This window comes from Alligator mississippiensis, chromosome 1, assembly GCF_030867095.1.
Source record: "Alligator mississippiensis isolate rAllMis1 chromosome 1, rAllMis1, whole genome shotgun sequence".
NCBI lineage: Eukaryota > Metazoa > Chordata > Crocodylia > Alligatoridae > Alligator > Alligator mississippiensis.
Genome location: NC_081824.1, coordinates 222,949,087 through 222,970,443, shown reverse-complemented (window position 1 = coordinate 222,970,443; position 21,357 = coordinate 222,949,087). Strand labels below are relative to the sequence as shown.

General features: G+C 41.8%; 1 protein-coding gene across 2 annotated transcripts in view; it reads left to right on the top strand.

Annotated features, from left to right (window-relative positions):
- Positions 1–496: 496 nt before the first annotated feature.
- The window catches only part of SNAP25 (synaptosome associated protein 25), a 95,708-nt gene continuing 74,847 nt past the window's right edge, over positions 497–21,357 (top strand). Inside the window, exon 1 of one of the 2 annotated variants that reach the window (XM_019500851.2) lies at positions 497–646. The gene's annotated coding sequence lies outside the window, so the exon portion shown is untranslated. The remainder of the gene's footprint in view (positions 647–21,357) is intronic. The other variant, XM_006270571.4, reaches the window with a different exon arrangement.

The window sequence follows — 21,357 nt, the reverse complement described above, 5'->3', positions numbered from 1 at the left end:
AGAAAGAAATCACACATAAAAATAGAAGCCCACGTAGATTGGCCATATATGGAGCAGCAGAGACTACAGAGGGATACCCTCTTCGGACCACCCCTTTGGCGAAAACAAATCACTACTGCATTATCTCCCCCCACCCTCCCCCCAAATGATTAGACCAAAACCTCTCTCAGATAAAATCCTTCCCCTCCCACACACACTAGCCTCCCTCCCCCTCCTCCCCCTCCCCAGACACCTGGCTTCCCACAAGAAACCTATCGGTTTGGTAGGGAACGCTGTATAAGAGCTGAATGCTGAGATTAATTCAGTGCCTGGCTTGATTTGGCGCCTCTTGTAAACTGGAGCAAAATGCAAAGGATTGCAGTGCAGTGCAACAGCAGCAGCATCTGATGACTCAAGCTTCCATAGACTACTCCCCCCCCCCCCCGCCTTTCCTCTCCTCCTCCCTCCGCCCCTTGATAGATGTCTATTAAAAGCTGCTGACGTAGGAAAGGACGGCCATCTTTGATGAGGGCACAGCTCCCATTCCATTGAAGAAGGAGACTTGGGGAGGTCAGGAGCGACTGTTCTTACCTCCCAGCTGCGGCAGCGACCCACAGCCTCGGAACCCGCAGCAGTGGCCGCCTCACTGAACTCTGCGGCAGCCCAGGTAAGGGAGAGCACCGGGAATGTGGGCGGGGGGTAAGAAGCTCCTTGTTCCCGTCTCTAAAGCGCTTATGTTGCTACAGGAATGGAGGAAGGCAGACCTGCTGCCGGCTGAGCGGAGAGCTGTGACCTCCCAAAGCCAGGTTATGCCTATCCGAGGAAAAGGAAGGGGGGAGGCATCTATTCTTTTGATTCCTAGCTTTGCTGCGAGCCATCGCAATGCACACTCCCCCCCCAAACCCTTCTTCTCCCCCGGAGGATTTGTGTAGCCGAATGCGCTGCATGTGGAGGTCGCAGGGGCGGGAGGAGGGGGAAAGGCATGCTATCACGGCAGGATTTCGCCTGGTGAGGAAGCGGGAGGAGGGTGCTTGCCGGGATCAGCAGCTCCAACCCGCGGCTGCGGTGCAGTAGCGTGAGGAGCCGCGTTGCTGGTGGGCGGAGGGTTTTCAGCTCGTAGCCGAGGCCCCGCTGGACTGCAGGGGCAGAGGAAGAGCCCTGTTCAGTGCCGCGGACAGCGGCGCTGCCCCAGCGGCGGCTGTGCCAAGGACTACGGCGCTAGGGGCCCCATGCGGCAGCGCGGTCCCTGCCGCATTGGCCAGCTCAGCACCGCGGACAGCGGCGTCGGTTCAGCACAAAGGACAGCGCAGGAGGGGCCTGGCCCACGCTGCAGGGGAGCAGCCCCCGCCCCCTCCCCCGGGCTCTACCCCCGCGCCCCGGCCCGGGCTCCTGCTCAGCCCCGGTGCGGGGCAAACTCCGCAGCCTCCTGTCCGCCAGCCCCGTAGCTCCGAGGTCCTCCCCAAGCTGTGCAATGCACAGTCCTGTAACTTCTGGGAGTGTGTGCGTGTGTGCGTGTGTGTAACTTCTGTGCGTGTGTGTGTGTGTGCGCGCGTGTGTGTGTGTGTGCGCACCTGTGTGTGTGTGTGTGTGTGTGTGTGTGTGTGTGTGTGTGTTGGGGGAGCAGGCCGGGGGCTGCATACCTCCCGATGCACATGCGTTTATGCGTGTCCACGACCCGGGTTTCAGGGTCTACTGATTTACTTAAGTTATTTCCCTTTGATGAACCGGGGCGCTTAAAGGTATCCATTAGTCACCCCAGCTGTTGCCGGGTTGTTTTGTTTTCCTCCAAGACAGGAAAGCAAAATAAAAAAATAAAAACAAAAAAAGAGGGGGGCTTGGAAGATATCCCCTTCCCCCCCGTTCCCAACTTGGAAATAATGTCGTCGTCATCAGCATAGTAACAATAATAGATAATAATGGATAATCTGATTCATAGTTGCGAGTAATGGTTAATAATAATCAAGGATAATAAATGATCATTGGTGGTGGTGATGGCTATGATGATGGTGGTGATATGGTTATTGTTTATTATCATTAATGATGACGACGAAGATGACGAAGATGATGATGGTGATAATAATAATAATAATTCATTTTGACTCTCTTATCCCTTGTTTATTTGGAAAAGCCTGTAAGTCAGGGTTTAACAGTCCAATAATAACTATTACTAGCATTATACCCTAGCCTTTGAGGATCCAGTGACCTTTCCCATGTCACTTTTGCTCAGTCCCGAGTCAGAGAAGGGAAAGCGGCGGGAGTTATGTAACCCCCGGGTGAGGGGCTCCCTAAGGGGCTTGGGGGGAGCCCGAGGTCTTCCCTCTGCAGTCTCGCCAGTGCGGGTCCCGAGGGCTGCCTTAAGACTGCGGCGGAGCTGAGACAGTAGCGGAGACTGTGTGTATGGGGGGGAGGTCTTCCGGCTCTGCAAGGCTCCCTGATGCACCCGCCCCGAGCGCATGTAGGGCTGGTTTGCAAGACAATCAATGCATGCCCGGCTGGTGGTGCCAGCTTGGAGGGGACGGAAGGGGGGGGGGGCTGATTGGGCTGGCAGAGACCCCTCGCCCTGTGGACTGACTGCAGCAGCGCTCTCGGAGCCCTTATGTAACAGCCCTGGGCGGGCGGGCTGGGCACAGGCGGGGGGCAGCTCTGCCCCTGCAGCACTGCCCGTCTGCTGCGAGCAGGCGAGTGGGCAACTGGGCAGTTCGTAGTAGAGCAGGGAGCCCGGGGGGGGGGGGGGCGCGGGGAGAGAGAGAATAGCCCTCAGGCTTAGAAAGAAAAAGAAAGAGAGAGAGAGGTGAAAGCTGCTTCGAGTCCCAGAGGCAGCTTGGCCGGCGGCTCCTTGCGCACCTGCGCCAGTCCCCGCGGGGCTGCCCCAGGCGGGCGCGGGACTCCCTGCTCCTCTTCTTCCCTGCTTAATGGGGGGGAGGGGGGGGGCTGCAACGGAGCCCGGCCTTGGGGGCAGGGGGTCCAGGGGACTCTCTGGGGCTGGCAAGGTGAAGGATAAGGGCAGCCCTGCGCATTAAACCAGGCTTCTGGCAAGGCTGCTCCCTCCTCTCCCCCCAGGGCAGGACGGCAAAATACAAACCTGGAAGTCATCGACGTCATCATAGTCCTCCTCCTCATCATAGTACATCATCATCATAACAATCATCATTATCATTATCAAGAATAGGATAGGATGATTGTTATTAATCATAGCAACAAGAGTCATCACAATAATAATCAGATGCGAGTGTTATGGTCATTGTTATGAATACCTGTAACAACAGTAATAATAATAATAATAATAATGATGATGATGATGATACTAATAACAACGATGATGATGATGATGCCGCCCAGCCCCCTCCCAGGCTGGTGGGGTCCCACGAAAGCATCCCCCCCACACTTGCGGGGGGGGGAGGGATCGCAGCCCCCTGGGGTGGCTCCAAGCTGCTCTGAAGCCCCGGCAGGCCGTGGTGCCCCCTCAAGCCCGAGGCTGGACCCGCCTTTGCGCAGAGCCCGCAGCTCGCAAAGCTCGAGCGGGAGGCGGGCGAGAGCCCAGAGGTCCCCTTGGGCAGGGCGCGGGGCAGGGGCGGGCGGACAGGAGAGGGGTGCGGGGCAGCTGCTGCGGGGGGAGCCCCGGGGGTGCCCTCGCCTGCCCAGCGCCTGCTAACAACAGGGCCGGGGAGTCTGCCCGCTGCCCTGCCCCGAGGGCGCGCGGGAGGGCGAGGACGGGACGCGTGCCCCGTGGTTTGCCCAGAAACAGGCACAGGCAGGCACTGGGGCCTCCCCTCTGCAGCGGCGACAGCCCCTCTGCCCAGCCGACCAGAAGCGTGTCCCCCTCCGCCCCTGCGAAGCGCCAAGGGAGGCGGCATCGGGGGGCCGGGCCCTTCTCCCTGCCTCCGGCTGCGCGGAAGCAACCAGGTCAGCCCGCAGGGCACTCCCGGGGAGGGGAAGGCCGGAGATGACTCAGGCCAATCAGTTCAGTTGCGTAGGGAAGGCTGACACATGCAAACCAAGGGAGCAAGCAAGCAAGACAGCAATAAAGGAAGAAGGAAAAAAAAGAAAGAAAGAAAGAAAAAGCTGGGCCTTATTTTCAACGTTTTCTGAGGCTCCCATGGAACCGAATGGGAACTGCAGGGTCCCAGCACATGAAAGAAGGAAGGAAGGAATCAGCTCAGTATTATTTAACACTTTCTCAACTGGCCTGAAAATAAGGATGAGAATTGGGAGAATGGCAAGTGCTGGCCTTGCTGGGAGCCCCTGGGAGTTTTACCTGTAACCTCTGTGGAGTAGGGTTCACCCAGTGATGAGGCCTTTCCCAAACCGCAGTGTTTAACAGAACAAATTTTGCGGATAGGCTGCACCAGGGATGAGAGCTGCTAGGCAGCTACAAATTTATGCAGTGTAACCTGGACTGCTAAGGACCTAATTCAGAGTCCTAGTGAAATAAATGGAAAGCCTCCCACTGACTTCAGTGAACTTTGGTTCAGGGCCTCATACTGTATTGCTATGGGAAATGAAGTGCGGTCTACACATAGTTTTTGTAATGCTTTAACTCAGCTAGGCTGATAAACAAACAAGCATATCCATGTCTATACTAGGGAGCTGAACCACCTTTTTTTGACCTATTTCATTGTATCTGGGCAACCTCTGTTTGTCAGGCGGCCTTTAGAAAATAAAACAACATAAAGGGAAAGCCCCATCTTACAGCAAAGCTTGGTATTCAGCATCTGAAATATCATTTTTGTTGGCAAAGTATAGCCAATGCAGGGTAACTAGGAACATGGTTCTTTTTTAATGAAGACAGTTTGGGAACTGATTCTGGAGAGTGTGAGCCAATAAGAGTGTTAATATTGATTTTAGTGGAAGCAGCACTAGACTTCTGTAGAACAGATCTAGGACAGGGATATATATATATATCCCTTTATATTTTTTAAAATAAATGTCTTGTCTTTTATGATCCAGGAAGCATTAAAAATATTACAGAAAGAAGCAGCTATGGAGTTATTTTAAGTTTGCCCACACTGCTTATTTAGCAAATATACCCCATTAAATATTTTCTCCTGAATCTCTGCCATGTTATTTAAAATGGTTGTCCCTTGTTCATTCACTTCCCAATTGGATAAATACCTAATCACAAATTAAACATTAAGCGTGTCCTTAAATCCCAAAAGTAAATAGCATGCTTAGGCACATACTTAACTTTATGTACTTTGCTAGACAAGAGGCCCCAGTTCTGAATTTTATAAATTATTCCCTTTGGGTGTGAGGATGCAGTGCCTTGCTTGGGCAAAATTCCCATTCAAGTCACTGGAATGTTGTTAGTGGTTTACTAACCTATATAAAACTCACTAAACATACTAGTATAACTGTACTGAGTTGACTGAAAAGGAATGTTGAGCTAAACACTTTATCTAATATTTTTCTGAGGAAAGCTGGGACCAAAATTTTCTTTCAGCCTCTACATGACCTTAAATTCACATTCTTATGAATGAAAGCCTCAACATGCTTACATTATAGAAATATTACTTTCACATAGCATCTTTCATCTTGAAAACTTCTTAATTTCTCTCAGGACTCTGCGCTAGATGCTTCCCATTCAGTCACTCTCATTGGTCTGACTCTTATTTTGAATGGAGTGACTCTAGCTACCAGTAACAGGAAAAAATAACAGGTAATCTGTGATGATGGCACTACTCATTTGTTATGTGGCTGCTTGGGAGAGAGGAGTAATTTAAGAATTGTAAACTACAGATAGAATTCAGATAGGTATGGTAGTTACCCATGGATGCTGGAGTGATCATAACTATTCCTGGGAAAAAGTCAGATGCAATTTTTTTATGCCCTTAAATCATCAGAAATTTAGTTTATTAAAGCACTGGTCCATCTGTAGCCATCTTTCTTTCATCCCTAAATGGTATCACCAGAAAGCATCCCACACTTCAGTAACCTTCCATTGATTGCTTGCTAACCTTGAAGATTTAGGCTACTGTTTTGTTATGCAACAAAAGCTTTCCCAAAGTTTACATAAATTATATTAATTACTTTAGCCCATCGACCCCTTTTTGGTTACTCCACCCAGAAGTACTTATGCATGTATTCCTTTTTGTTAAGCCAGCTCTTAATTGAACCATAACTCTTAATACATTGTTGTAAATTCCATTATTGTTTCTAGTATTTTCCTATTATCTGAAATCAAGGTTAGAAGGTTAGAAATTACTGTCCCTTTTGTGATTTTGGGTGATAGCAATGATTCTCCAGATAAGGTTTCAAGACTCAATATGAGTGCCAACTTTGACTCCTTTCCAATCCTAATGAATTATGTAAGTCTATCTGGAAGATTTCCCTATCTCTCTTGAACAAAATCTAGTTTTTCCTGCAAGTCTTTAATTATGCACATCTCATCACCTTTTCAATCATGATTGTAGTCACCTGCAACAATAATTCTATGGGAATCAATGGATATGAGACTGAAAGGTCAAATTCATTTGAGTTTCAAGGAGGCTTTAACAGTCTGCTCTAAAACAGAATAGCTCAGCTTTTGCAGATTTTGCAGTATTCAAAAGGTCTGATCCAAAGTCACTTGAAATGAATAGAAAAGACCCTTGCTGACTTCAGAGGACTCTGGATCATGGCCTAAATGATCAGGCCAGAAAGATTTTATTTCTGACTGATGAAAGCAAGGGTAGGGAAAGGTTAAAAAAATCTAAGATTTAATGTTTATTGATTAAACTGGTGATCCAAATGGATATTGTACACATTTCTTGTCTTCATAGTGAGATTTTGTTGCAAATTTTAGAAACAGTCTGCAATTTAAATATTAAAAGAGTGAATTAAATGATCTGTGTACGCTTCGTCTGAAATGTATTGTTATGCTGTAGGCCTAAAGAGAATAGCATTTATTATATCATTATAGCTGTTCTTTGCTAGTGATAGATATGGTATCTCATCTCATCCATGGGAAGAGACTGAATTCTAATTCAAATAAAAATGAAAAAGAAGACATACAGTAATCAATCATGGATGTTTTGTTTTTCTTTGGAAGCTAAATGGTTATGTAGCATTGGCCAAGCTGGGGATATTCTGGCTATGTGCACAGAGATTTAGGTTTTCAATTAATAGAGGCAAAATCATTATTTTTTAAATTATGATTAGTGCTATTGGCAGGTTACTCAATTTCTGTAACCATGCTGATTTTACTTGAAATATGCCGCCTTATAGCTGCTGAGAATCTGGCCATTATCTTTATTTAGTACACTTATTTTTCAGGTAACATTTGTAGTTGAGTAACCTGTCACTTTCATCCCATTTTGAGGATGTTAATTAAGTACTTAACACCCAGTGAAAATCAATACAGCTTAGGCACCTATGACCTTAAAGAAATCTGGCTCCCAAACCTACTCCTTCTGCATTAATTGTTGTATGGTTGAGAAGCTGATTTTTTTACAGACAAATTTGAAATATCAGTTTCTATTCATTATAAATGCTGATAGTGACAATGGTAGAAGAAGGATGATGAAGAGAAAATATACAAGCCTATACTGATTAATAAGTCTCTATTTCAGTTTGTGGTTCTACTGCACTCTTGTGGTATGTAATATTAGCAGAACTTTTAGATGAGCTTCACCACATTGAGCCAGTTTTGGCTCCTGATCTAAATCTGGGTACAGCAGAGTTCCTCTGGATTTATGCTTACATCCAAGGATCAGACTCTGGCATTCTATAAATACATGCATGCGCAAAGTCAGTCTTTCTCTCTAGAAAGAACAGCTCATTCTGACTCTGTATCTTGCCTTCCCTCATCAGCAGTTATTAAGCCCTCTAAATCTTCTTTCTTTTTATCAAGGAGATTTGAAAACATGTCCTTCATCTAAATTGACATTAATATCAAGTCATCCTCCATCAAGTCTTGTAAAGGAATACATTTTAACCCTCAACTCCAACCATTTCCCCATCCTACCAGCTGTATAAATCTGCAGTCAGTGGGTTAAAATAGATGAGGAAGTATCATCAAATGCGTTTCTAATAGGAAACAAGAGAACTCATATTTTATCCTTTTTTAATTATAGTTTTATTGTGCCCAAAATTTACTGGTAGAAATTGTGAGCAATACTATAATTATTATAGTTTGTGTAATTGCTAATAACTAAAATGTGTTTGCTAGACCACGACTACAGAAGGATGCTTCACATATGTGATTTTTGACATTAATGCGTGATTTCCTATTTCTTGCTCAAAAACCTACCAATTAACAGGGAGGTGCATATTAGAACTACAAACAATTCAAAAGCACTGCAAAGCATACACTGGGGCATATTTGCAATTCTACATGGATTGCTTTAATCTAACACAACTTTCTCCTAATAACATCATCTTTTCAATAATAAGACCACTTCTGCAAGGTGCAGAGTCCTTCCTGTGGTATGGTTCACAGATTCACCTTGTATGGGGTCTGATTTAGAGTCCATTAAAGTTAATAGAAAGACATGCATTGCCTTAAGTAGGATCTGGATCAGACCCAGAGAATAAGTTGGCTACTGAGGACTCTCAGCACTTCATAATTTTAGTCCCTACCATTCATCATTATGCGTGGGCCTAGCATATACTTACTTGAAAGGAAATGTGTTGAAGTGCTGTGATCTTTATGTATGGCAAGTGGCTCTATTTTTTCTTCTCCAAATAAATCAGAACTTGTGAATTCTTTGTTTTAGTATTTTCCCCCAAAGAAATCACACTTTATAATGAAGCAGTACCCATGCCAATTTACTGGTCTGCTGTTGTTAGTTTATAAGGTGCATTTCTACCCTGCCTTCTGCCTGTATTTGCTTAAGCTACAGTAAAAACCTATTTAAATGACACAGTCAATGTAAAAAAAACCTTAGTCATAGACAGACTACTAAAAATAAAAAATGAAGTGCATAGTTCTTTACTGTAAATTATGCAAGTAAATGGCCTTTCACTTGATACAGTATTTATATCACAGACTCAAAGGGTTATACTACATCATATGCAAAAATTGATCACATATTTAGCCTCTTTGATAGGAAAGATATTGAAATCATTTAGCCACACCATGTTGGATTACTGATTTTTTTTATTCTCCTTTTCCTTTTTTCAAAGTATTAATATTTCAGGTCCAACCTTGTTCCCATTCATATCAATAGAAATTTTGCACATATCTCAAATGAAACAGGATAAGATTCTTTGTCCAGATACCGCTGTACTGCACATGTTGGCATTGCTTCGCATGTTGTGTGCTTCCATGTACAGAACTAAGCCCAGACTTGGGTCATAGATTATCCACTGTATCCCAGCGTATTGGAAATGGGAAACATTTTGTTAATTTATTAGATAAAAATGTCTTCCTCTGGAACAGCTCGCTCTTGAAGGGAATGCAAGCAATGCAAATGCTATTATAATAAATCTGGCCTCCAGTATACTGAATGTAATAGTCGCATTAAGATTAACAGTCACAAGAACCACAGTCTAGTGGCTGAAATTTAGGATTGGCAGACAGGGAATCTGGGTTCATGCCTTGACCAAGGTATTTCACTTCCCGCTGCCTTAGTTTCTCCATCTGTAAAAATGAGACTAATGAACTTTGATTTTTTTTTAAACAGGATTTTACGCTGAAAGCTTGAATATTGGAATACCCACAACTTTACAAGGTATTTTAGAGGGGCCTAATTTTTAGAGGACACATGTTCTGCCCTTTTTGGAAAGTCAGCTTGGGTACCTAAAAAAGTGAAGTACCTAAAAAATGAGTCATTCAGAATACATAGCTTCTTTTGAAAACATAAGTCTATAATATTTGCCCTAGCTTTGCATGAGTATAAGGAAGCACAGTTCCTTCAGGTTTGTGATGCTCAGATGGAAGAGGCAACAGAAGCACAAAGTATTACTATGAAATATTCTGGATGTAGTTCTACTAGCATAAACAGAAAGTAACATTGTGGCCTCTGACCGAATATGATGCACTTGTTTTCCCTTGGGGCACTCTGGTGATCAGAATGGCTCTAATTCTTATCTCCAACCAACACAATAATTTCATAAACTATAACTTATGTTATTACTTGACATTTTCTTCCTGGGAATATTTGAGCATTTGCTTTTTGTGAGTATTCACCCACATGACACTCAAACAGTGTGAAGGCTCTCAGAAAGCAAACCAAATAAAAGGTACATGAACACAGGCAAATCAAAATCCACTACTGAGTTGTAATGAACATCCAGCAGGAAAAAAAAACATTTCTAGCTGTTTTGAAATGATTGATATATACACATTTTTTCACGGTACAGCTTCCTTGTTCATTTCTTTTAAATCATTTTAGTATTAAGAAACAGATTCCTGGATTCTGGCACTGAGTCCCATATTGGCTGGAAAAAAATCACTGATATCTTTTATGGCATTGCTAGGAATGGTCGGTGGGGAGAAGGAAGTGCTAATTAGTGTTAAGATGGAGCTTGATCAGTTTATGAAAGGGATTAAATGGACATTATTGTCCGAGACAGCAGGAGCCTGGATTCGCTGACCTGGGACGTCCCTTCCAGTCCTATATTCCATGGAGGTTTTTTTTAAAGATAGACAGGACAGCTTTCTGATACAGTAGCTTTTGTTGTGGAGGGCTGTCAGTTTAGTACACTGGAGATGAATACATGAGGGAAGAAACAGTGGAAAAAACCCTTAAGGCTTTAAGAATGTGCTGAGTATAATTTAAATGCTATAGACAACTTCTATAATATAAAACCATAGGGACATCTCAATGCCTCTTTATTATTGTCTACATTAGTAGGGGACCTCTAATTCATCACAGCTCATCATTCTTTTCTTTATGGGTAGATATTCTTAATAGGATAAAGGTACAGGTACAGGTAACTAACTTCTATACTGCAAGGTTCATTTTGATAAAAATGCTCACAATTACTTAACACATGAACGAATAAGAATGCAAAAGGGTTGCATGGACAGTAAGGTGAATGGTCATTATTGTAGCACCCTAATGGCCAGAAGAAGCCCATGCAGTTGTGCTTAATCACAGTATTAAGCAGTCTGGCAGGTGGCAGTGTGTTATAAAACAGTCCCATTGTATTCAGGACCTCAGAGGACACCACCAACACTTCAGCCTTTGTGTCTCCTAAAAAAAAAATTGAAAAAATTGCCACGTAATTCAGCACAGCAACACTCAACCTCAGTTTTCTTCTCTCTTCATATTTGTGGATCCTTACCCTTGAAATATCAATGGGAAAGCCAAAACATAAAAAGAAAAGTCTCATAATAAATATTCTCCCCTTGGATCCATAGTAACATTTTTCATTTCATTAACTTCATAGACGTTAGGGCTGGAAGGGACCTTGAAGATCATCAAGTCCAGCCCCTGCCCCAGGGGCAGGAAGTCAGCTGGGGTCAAATGATCCCAGCAAGATAAACATCCAAATGTTTCGTAAAATAGTTCAGAGTAGGTGCCTGCACCACTTTTGGGAGGGCGTCTATTCCAGGTCTTGGGGGCTCAGACAGTAAAGAAATTTTTCCTTATGTCCACCCTAAAACAGTCTTGGAGGAGTCTATGACCATTAGTCCTTGTTTTCCCTTGGGGTACTCTGGTGAACAGATGTCCCCCCAGATCCTGATGCACACCCCTTATGTACTTATAAGCAGCCACCAGGTCACTCCTGAGCCTGCACTTTTCCAGGCTGAAGAGTCCCTTGGCTCTTAGCCTCTCTTCATAAGGCCTATTCTCTTGCCCTCTGATCATGAACGTGGCTCTTCTCTGGACTCTCTCAAGCTTCTCGACATCCTTCTTCAATTGTGGAGCCTAGAATTGGACGCAGTACTCCAGCTGCAGCCTCACCAAGGCCAAGTACAGTGGGAGGATGACATCCTGAGATTTACTTGAGAAGCATCTGTGGATGCAAGCCAGAGTTTTGTTTGCTTTACCAGCTGTGATATCGCATTGGTGGCTTATGTTCATCTTGTGGTCAGTCATGACCTCCAAGTCTCTTTTAGCCATGGTGCTAGTAAGCGTAGCACTGCCAAGCCTAAAAGCATGCTGCGGGTTTCTCCCCTTCCCAGAGGTGGAGTACCTTGCATTTATCAGTATTGAAAGTCATTAGGTTTGTGTCCGTCCACTTACTAAGTTTATCCAAGTCAACCTGGATCACTAGCCTGTCCTCAGGTGTGGACGCTATGCCCCAAAGTTTAGTGTCATCGGCAAACTTGGCCAGTGTGCTTCTGACACCAGTGTACACAGAGCCTTGGGGGGCACCACTGGTCACAGAGCGTATACAATTAGTATACTGTACAGACCTTAACCAACTGCAACCAGCTGTGACTTACACAGGTTACACACAATCATCCCTACTTGGGGATGGAATGGAGACAGAAAGTTAGAAAGTTAAAGTGATTACACTAAGGCTACAAAATATTTCAGGAGCAAAACCAGGAATACAGCTCAGGATGCTCTAACCTGCAATCGTGGGTCTCCAGACCACACTTAGTAGTAGGATATAATATGCATATGGATATAATGGTGTAGCAATTAACAGTTGCACTCAGAACTGGGTTTCTTGCTATGCTGGATGCTATAAACAAAGTGCGGGGGAGACAATTTCTGCACTGATGGTCTTAAAGTGGAAAGGTGTGAATAGAGGTAGGGATAGATATATAGTCTATAGACAAACAAGTCACCTGAAGAACTGGCCCAGCTTGGATAGTTACATGGCTTGTAAATTGATCTTTTGATTGTTTTTTATTGCCCTACTGTGGGTATCTTGGTGCTCTTTCTAGTTTGCCCTCAATTAATATTATTACCTAGAAGAGAGGATATTTGCATCTTGGAGAGAGAAAGATTGTTTGATACTTTGAATTTTGAATGGAGTAGTAGCCAGAGCTTTTTAAATAGTCAGAAAGAGTGCTCACCTTGAGCCTCTCCCAAAATATACTCTTCAAGCCAAAGCACACCTGAACACTCTTCAGGATACATGATGGCTTTTCTTGTTCTATTTGAGAATTGGCTGCTGGATTCTTTCTCTCTCTGAGCTAGATTTTTCAGTTCTGGGACTCTCTTGGTATCCTGTTGGAACTGAGCAATTCACTCCCATTCTATCTTGCTTTCTTATAACATCTTCACACTTCTTATCACATCTTCACACTTGGTTCTTTTGTTCCATGGATCAGGCACAAGTCTCCGTTGCTGCCCCAGATGCACTCCTTCACACTAGTTTCCACTCTCATGGTAGATCCACTCCTGCATTACTTTGAAATTTACTGTGCTTCTCTGCCCTGTCCTTTATTTTGACCATTCCTCTTGCCTTTTCTCAGGAGGTTACTGAGTCCTGTTATACTTCAATATTTCCCCAAAGTCCTCTTGATACTTTTCTTCCACTGCTCAAGCTCTCCTACATAAAATGCTCTCCAAAGATTCCACTGTAACTGAAGGAAGCAGAGAAAGAATATTTTACTGCTTTTGATGTACTGTTGACTCTGACCTTAATAGCCTCTCCATTAAGATTTCTTCTACCTTAGTCTTGCTCAACTGCTTATAGTGAGAGATCCCACACAGGCTAGCTGGAGTAGAAAGATATAAAATTGTCCCAGATACAGTAGGGCAAAAGATGAAACAAAGGCAAAAATGAAAATTTGAACAAAAGGCAGATTCTTGCTCTACCTTTTTGGGAGAGTAGGTCAGACAGTATGAAATGACGTACCAGTGGAATTAGAATGCTGAACTTCAGAAAGACAAGTTTTAACATGCTCATAGAATTAGTAGGCTGGATCCCATAGGAAGCCTAGGAGAAAAATTGAATCTAGATGAGTCTGATGTTTCTTAAAGAGGCAATAGTAAGGGTACATGAGCATGCTATCCAAAGAAAGGAGTCATAGCAAGCAACCTGCTCAGCTAAACCATAAGCTCTTCAACAACCTAAAACTTAAAAAGACATCACACAAGAAGTGGATTTTATTTTATTAAGGATGAATATAAGAGCATGGCACAAGCCTATGGGGACAAAATCAGAATGACCAAGTCACAAATGGAGATGGTGATACCAAGGGATAAACAACGTGACAAAAACAACCTAAAATATGTCAGGAGTAAGAATACCAAGAAAAGTGCAGATCCTTTTTTGAATGAGAAGGAGAAGATAGTAATGAATATGTGGAATGCTGAAGTGTTTGATTTTTTTTTTACTTCACAGAAAAATCAAGTGTCAGATAGCTAGCAAAACCGGTATCCAAGACAGGGGTATCAGTGCATAGCCCACTGCAGGACAAGAATAAGTTAAAGATTATTTACATATGTTTAGATGATTTCAAATCAGTGGGGCATGATAAGATTAATTTTAGAATATTCTAAGAATTCACTGAAGTAAATACAGAGCCATTGGATACTATATTTGAGAACTGCAGTCAAGTGAGATTCCAGAAGACTGGAAAAGCACAAACATGGTACCCATCTTTAAAAAAAAGGAAGACTTGGGGAATTACAGCCCCTTGTTTTGATACCTGGAAAGATACTGGAGCATATAATCAATTAATCAATTTGTAAGTAGCTAGATGATAACAAGGTGATAAGTAACTGCCAGCTGTCAAGAACAAATCATGTATAACCAACCCAGCTTTCTTCTATGACAGAGTAACAGTCTTTGTAAACAGGGGAGAAGTGGTGGATGTGATGTAACTTGTCATAGCATAGAGTATCAAAAGCCTTTCTAATGACATTCTCATAAATAAGCTAAGGACATACAGGCATTACTATAAGGTGATTGCACGACTGGTTGGATAATCATACTCAACAAGAAGTCACAAACAGTTCAATATCAAATTGTAAGGCAGTATCAAGTGGGGCTCCCCAGAGGTCTGCCCTGAGTCTGGTACTTGGAAGATGGAATTGAATATCTACTATATGTGTGTGTGTGTGGGGGGGGTGTATACATTTATACACACACACACACACACACACACATATATATATATATGGAGTACATTTGTGGATGACAACAAACTTGGCGGGTTGTAGGCACTTTCAGAGAACAAAAGTAGAATTCAAATTGAACTTGATAAATTTGAAAAAAATGCTCTGTAATATCTTTATAGGATTTCATCCTGTTTAAGTGTAAATGAGCAGTTAAATATACAAATTACAAATGGGGGGTGACTAATTAAGCTGCAGTACTGAGAGCAGAACCTTTAGAATCACAGGCTAAATATGAATTAGCAGTTTAATACAGTGGCAAAAAAGCTGTGATGTATTATTAAAAGTGTCATGGGCAAATCACTGGAAGTGATTCTTTCACTTTGTTCAGTGCTGGTGAGAACTCCCCAGAAGTACTGTGCCTAATTGTGGGCATCACACTTCAATAAAGTTGCGAACAAACTGGATAAAATCCAGAAGACAGCAATAAAAATTATTAGAGATATAGATAATATGACCTACAAGGAAAGGTTGGAAGAACTGGAATTATTTAGTCTAGAGAAAATACTGAGCTGGAATTTGATAGCAGCCTTCAAATACAAAAAGGCTTATGAAGACGATGATCAATTCTTCTCTGTCTCCACAAAGAACAGGACAAGAAACACAAAGCAACTGGGGAGATTTAGGTTGGACACAAAGAACTCCCTATCTATGTCAGTGCTTAAGCATTACAACTGATTATCTGAAGAAGTTGTGGAACCTCCATCCCTGGAAGTTTTTTAAGTGCAGGTTAGGCAAACATTTGTCTGGGTTCGCTGAGACACAGGTGATGTGGCATTGAGCCAAGGGATGGACTAAATTCTCCTGAGGTCCCTTCCAACCTTATTTTATAAGAGCCTATGTCCTCTGGCTGTCAATACTAAAACTTTCTCAGTCATGCTTGCAGCCAGAATCCACTTTATATAGGAATAACTCCTCAGTGAGGAAGAACAGAGCTAACTGACAAGGCCCCAGTGGTCTCATCTGAACTACCTAAACAGATCTGCAGCAGATATAAACCACTAATTTCAATGGAATGATTAGAGATTTAAAATGTGACCCACTGCACCAAAAAAGGAAGAGGAGGGAACTGGGAATACATGAGAGACCTAAACAAAATTAAAGTATAAAACTTAAGAAAATGGAAAAAGACAGTAAAGAAAGGAGATATACTTTTCTTAAAAAAAAGAATAAAAAATAGAGTAAAGGAATGGGAATTAGACAGAAGAGACATATCAAGCTTTTTGACAAGTAATTTTTTTTTTTTTTTATTTTGGTTCCCTGATGGATTCCCCACAGCTTCCTGGCTCTGAGATGGAATGTGAGCCTGAACATGGCTGCAACAGTGTGAAATTAGCAGTGACATTTTCTAGCAGTGAAATTTTCTAAGAGCTAGGAGTGGAATTTTCAAAGTGCTCAGTGTTAGCCTAACTGCTCCAACTGATGTCAGTCTCTCATTGCCTTTTAATAGAAAGAATATTATGCCAGTGTTGGGAGTTTTTGAAAAACTTAATCATGTTGCTCCCTCAAGCTACTTGAGGACATTGCATTTTTACAAATCACAGGCATTTAATTTTCGAAAAAACCCCAAAATGTTTCAAGCTAATTCAGAATATTTATGTGGCCTGTATAAGGTAAATGTCCATCAGATGTTCTAGACAAAGACTGGCTGCTCCTTCTGTTGCCAGGATCTTGGCCCTTCATGCAGTTACCTTGTAATGCATCTATAGTGTAAACAGCAAAAGAAAAGAGCAGAGAAATATTCTGATGTTGGCCTCATTATTTATTCTCCCAAATGCTATGGCTTCATGCAATATGTTGAAAAGACTACTGATACTTATGTGTTATGGAGGTTGTCTCTAAGTAGCTAGTGCTGTATTTGTTGCTTGATGTCTCCAGACGCAGTTCTTGAATTACTCTAGGTCCTATGGTAAAATAACTGGTGGTATTTGAATCACAAACTTTTCATGGTTACTGTGATTAATTATACAGTCCTATCTGAATATAGTAAAAATAAACTTCAGTAGTTGAGTTTCTGGCAGTAGGGACTCCCAAACATATTCAAATATTATTGAACAAACAAATTCAGAGGCCTTTTTGCTTCTAGCTAAAAATGAGGCCACTAATTCTTACTTGGGATACATGGCAAATTTTCCTAAAAGCAGAATAAATTTGACATATATCCCAAGCAATAATTATTACTGTTCATTCAAAAATGCCTAGCAAATAATAGAGTACAATACAATTCAAGTACTATTGGGCTGAGGACTCTTAACTCCCCATCTAGATTAGCTGCCATTCTGGTTTAGGCAAATTGCTCTCCTTTTTCTCAGTATTTTAGTCTGGGGTCCCAAGTACTCACCTATATCCTTAAGATCCACCCCTTTTTCATGAGCAATATGGTCCAACTTTTTTTACTTGAATGAGCACTGGTGTGGACTTTAGGCCTTTGGATTTGCAACCCATTTTTGTAGCTCTAAAGGAAGTTGACCTTGCAAGAAGGAATCCTGAACAATTATGCACTGACCAGCAGGAGGTGATTGCTAGGTACATACTGGTGAATGCTCATGGCCTCTCAAACACTTCTCTATCCTTAAACCTTCAGAGCCAAGGAGAGAGAGAGCCTTAAGGTCTTTTGGCTAAACACTTTCTCCATAGGGTGATGCATCTTGTTGACAAAATTTCCCGATCAAAAATGTTTGATCAAAGTATATGTCATGATTAAGCAAACAATATAGTATGTCGCATTGCTCAAACCTGTTCATGTTATTGAACTATTATATGAGCTGAATCTTCATTCTACACCAGGCTTAAACCCAAGAGCCAGATAACACTGAGTAAGCAAGGAAAGACTGACCTGATGCTACTTTTTGGCCATGCAATTTTGCAGTGGCTAATGCAGTAAAATGTCCACACTTGACCAGAATGTTATATTACTTGCATAAAAATGCAATGTGCCTTGATCAAACTGTACTTGTTCAAGGGCTTCAACAAGTTAATTCCACGCCCCCAACCCCCAGGGGCAAAGACATGGAGTGAGGGTAAGAAGGTGCCTCTAAAGTTTCCTAGGTGTACTACTGCAGTTTTCACGCCAGCTTCAATTTAGGGCTGTGGTGAATTCACAGTATTTGCAGTGTGCATATGTACGTTTGTGTGTGTGTGCGTGATGCATACAGAACTGCATTGCCATCAAGTTCCCACCTAAGAATAAGACCTTTGTGTCATTGGCTTTTAGACCAGCTAGAGCCAACCTGTATACATGGAGGCCTGCAGGAAAGCAGCATTTGCTAAGTATAACTATTGTATAACAGCTCAGTAGTTACATTATCAAAGAGACAGGCATACGAACAAAGTGGTAAGTATTGCTGCCTGTTCACTATGGCATTTGGAATGAATAGTCCCTACATAGTGCTCAGTTTGGAAATCAATGCAAGTCCCCATTTGTAAATGTCACAAGACAGACATAGGACTTTTTCTTTCAATGAAGAAGCGAATGAGACAGGGTGAGGGCACTTTTAAAAAAATATGCATTTATTTTAAAAGATGCACATGTAGATACAGGTACAAAATGCTAGAAATATTTGGGGAATTAAAGTGCTGCTTCAGTAGAAATCAGGATACAAAATGAAGTCGGTAGAGAAAAAAAAGTGTCTGTAAAATGGAAGTGACAAGATAGAGCTTCAAGGACAGATTATGCATGCCTTGCTCATTCTTGTAAGCAACTGTTCATACAAGTAGTTTCATTAGAGAAGATTATAGCCATTTTGAAGATCATATTTGGTAGTGAGATCTTGGAACTCTGCCTTCTACGCTATTATTGTGCGACTAACTGCTTACCAGCATAAGTAAAGGATTGATAGGCTGTATGTTAGTATGTACGTGTAAATAATCCTCTAATGCTCATATCCCTAAGAGCCTTTAAGGTTCTCCACTGTGATGAAAAATAGTCTGTGAGGCTGAGTAGTTTCAATCAGGTAACAATATATCTCACTAAGAATTAATCTTCCAGCACTAGCACTAGGAAGCTGAATACAGGAATCAAATACATGCAACTTAGCACTGATGACACTGATTGGAGCTGCTTCGAAATGTATCTAATTCATGAAACATTCAAAAATGATAACATTTCCTTTCTCAGTTATAACAATTTAAATTATCTTTCCCATCTCCCACAGATTATAAAATGTGTCATTTTTTTTCAATTTAATTTAAAAGTTTTGAAATGTTATGTCATTTTTACAGGAAAAAACCCAGAAGCTCTCTCTCACTTTTAATTTTTTTCTCTATTTTTTCAGTAAAAAAGTTAAATAAGTGGGGGAAGGAAATGGAAAACACTTTATTTTTTCTTTTGAAAGAAAAAGGGGAAATAAGATAAATTTATCCAAAATCTTTTTGTACTGAATTTTCAGAAAAGGGAGCAGAGAAATCTTCCTAAAATATACTGATTGTCAAAGGAGTGCTTTTCAAAAACAGAAGTGTTGAGAGGGTGAAAAGCTTGATCAGTGCTAATTGGAACTGGCTGGTATGTAACAGAATGTAACAGCTGTACTCACAGTTACTTAGTACCATTTTATTCCGCAATTAAAAGCATGGATTTCTATATGGAGTAAAATTCTGGCATGAGTAAAAGTATTAAAATTTGGATCTACAGCAAAACCTGTGATTTAATGTAGTGTGGTATTTACAAAATGGAAGGCATTTCCATCATGGCCTTACTCTTATATTGAAGAGAAAACTAGTAAGGGGGAGAGTAACCACTTTAGTGTGGTACTAGGCATCAAATCATGCATCTCCTCTCTCAGCCCAGTTCCAAACACCTATGGATATGTGCCCAGACAACCTGAATAGGCTTTTGTTAACTGAGTCACTGAGAGTATTGTCCATTTTCCACCAGCCAGAGAGAGATTCCCAAAATCTGTTCACACAGCCAAGTCCTTCAAGCATTTGTGAGATAAACTGCAACAAAGTAGTTCAGTGGTAAGAATTTTGTCATTACAGGTAGGTATTTAGTGCCAGATCCTCATACAGGGAAAATCAGCATAGTTCCATTACTGTCCAGGCACTCCACATGAAGATCCAGGCCATTTCATTTACAAAGATCTTTTAAAAAGAAAAAAGAAAACAAAAAACTTGTCTTTTGTGATCTGGCAGTTTTAACTCAAGATGCAACAGCTAAAGAATCTATTCAGAAAGCAAATGACTAAGTGCAACTTATTAATAATGTATTGTTACATTACATGGCAGACAGGCTATGGAGTTGCTTCTCCTTTAGAAAAGAAAGCTAAGTTTATATCTGGATATATATTTTAAAGTGAGTGATTATGAGGCCATTGGGTACAGTTTCTATGAACATAGTATCACACACAAAGGACCAAATGCTCAGCACTGGCATACCCCTTAGGGAGTCAATCAAGCTGTAATGGTGTATGCCAGTTGATATTCTGGCCCAAAAATGCATACAGAAAAAATATGCATTGACAGGAATATACCCACATTTTAATTGCACATGTTGGGTGAAAAGTTGATCCCACTGAAGTCACACAGGGAGGTTGCTCTGTATTTCAGTGAGGCCAGTATGAGCCTCTGTCTGTGGAAGAACTTACTCAGGACTTTGCTGAAGGCCTGATGGGAATGAATCACACCTAATCAGCTAATAAGAATAAACCATGCTGAGCCAGGAAGCCCATCAACCAGTCAGTTAACCAGAGGAGAAATGAAAGAGAAACACTTTAGGAATGACTCAGCTGTAGGAGTGGGAAAATGAGTTCCAGTGTATCATTTATCTGACAAATGTGCCCATGAACACAAAACAAGGGACTGTCTGCCACCAGATCGTGATTTGCTGAGACTACTCCTTATAATAAATTGTCTAGTGAGTAACTTCTGCAAGTAATTCTTGTTCCTGAGATTGTTCATTGAACATATTCAAAATTTAGCCTACTCAACTGATTTAACATGGAGGTCAGATTGTGCAGCCCTGCTCCATTTTTGAATGAGTGCAATTCTAAAGGTCGGGTGCCAGTACTAAAGCTCATGCTTACAAATGCAGAATCTGTTTTCCATAAATATTTTAAGACACACAAAAATTGCTGCTTCTACAAACATTACCGTCAAGAAATTTGTTCCTGAGAATTTTCCTGGGAATCATAAGAAAAAAGGGAAGTGAGCTGAACAGGATTTAGAGTCATCAGACGATGCCATTAAAAACTAAATCATTACAGTTATTTTGGTCACCTTCTCCCAGATGAGGATATCATGCCATACTCTGCAAAAACAGCAATATCCAGTTCAGATGCAGTCACCAGAAAGTCACACTGAGTGAGCAAGGGTATTAGGGATGACAATTTACATTGTTGAGATGATACCTTGCCCCACACAAGTTTTAACAGACATCTTACTGATGCTCAAAGAAGATCACAGCACTGTATACTTCTGCCTTTATCCAAAT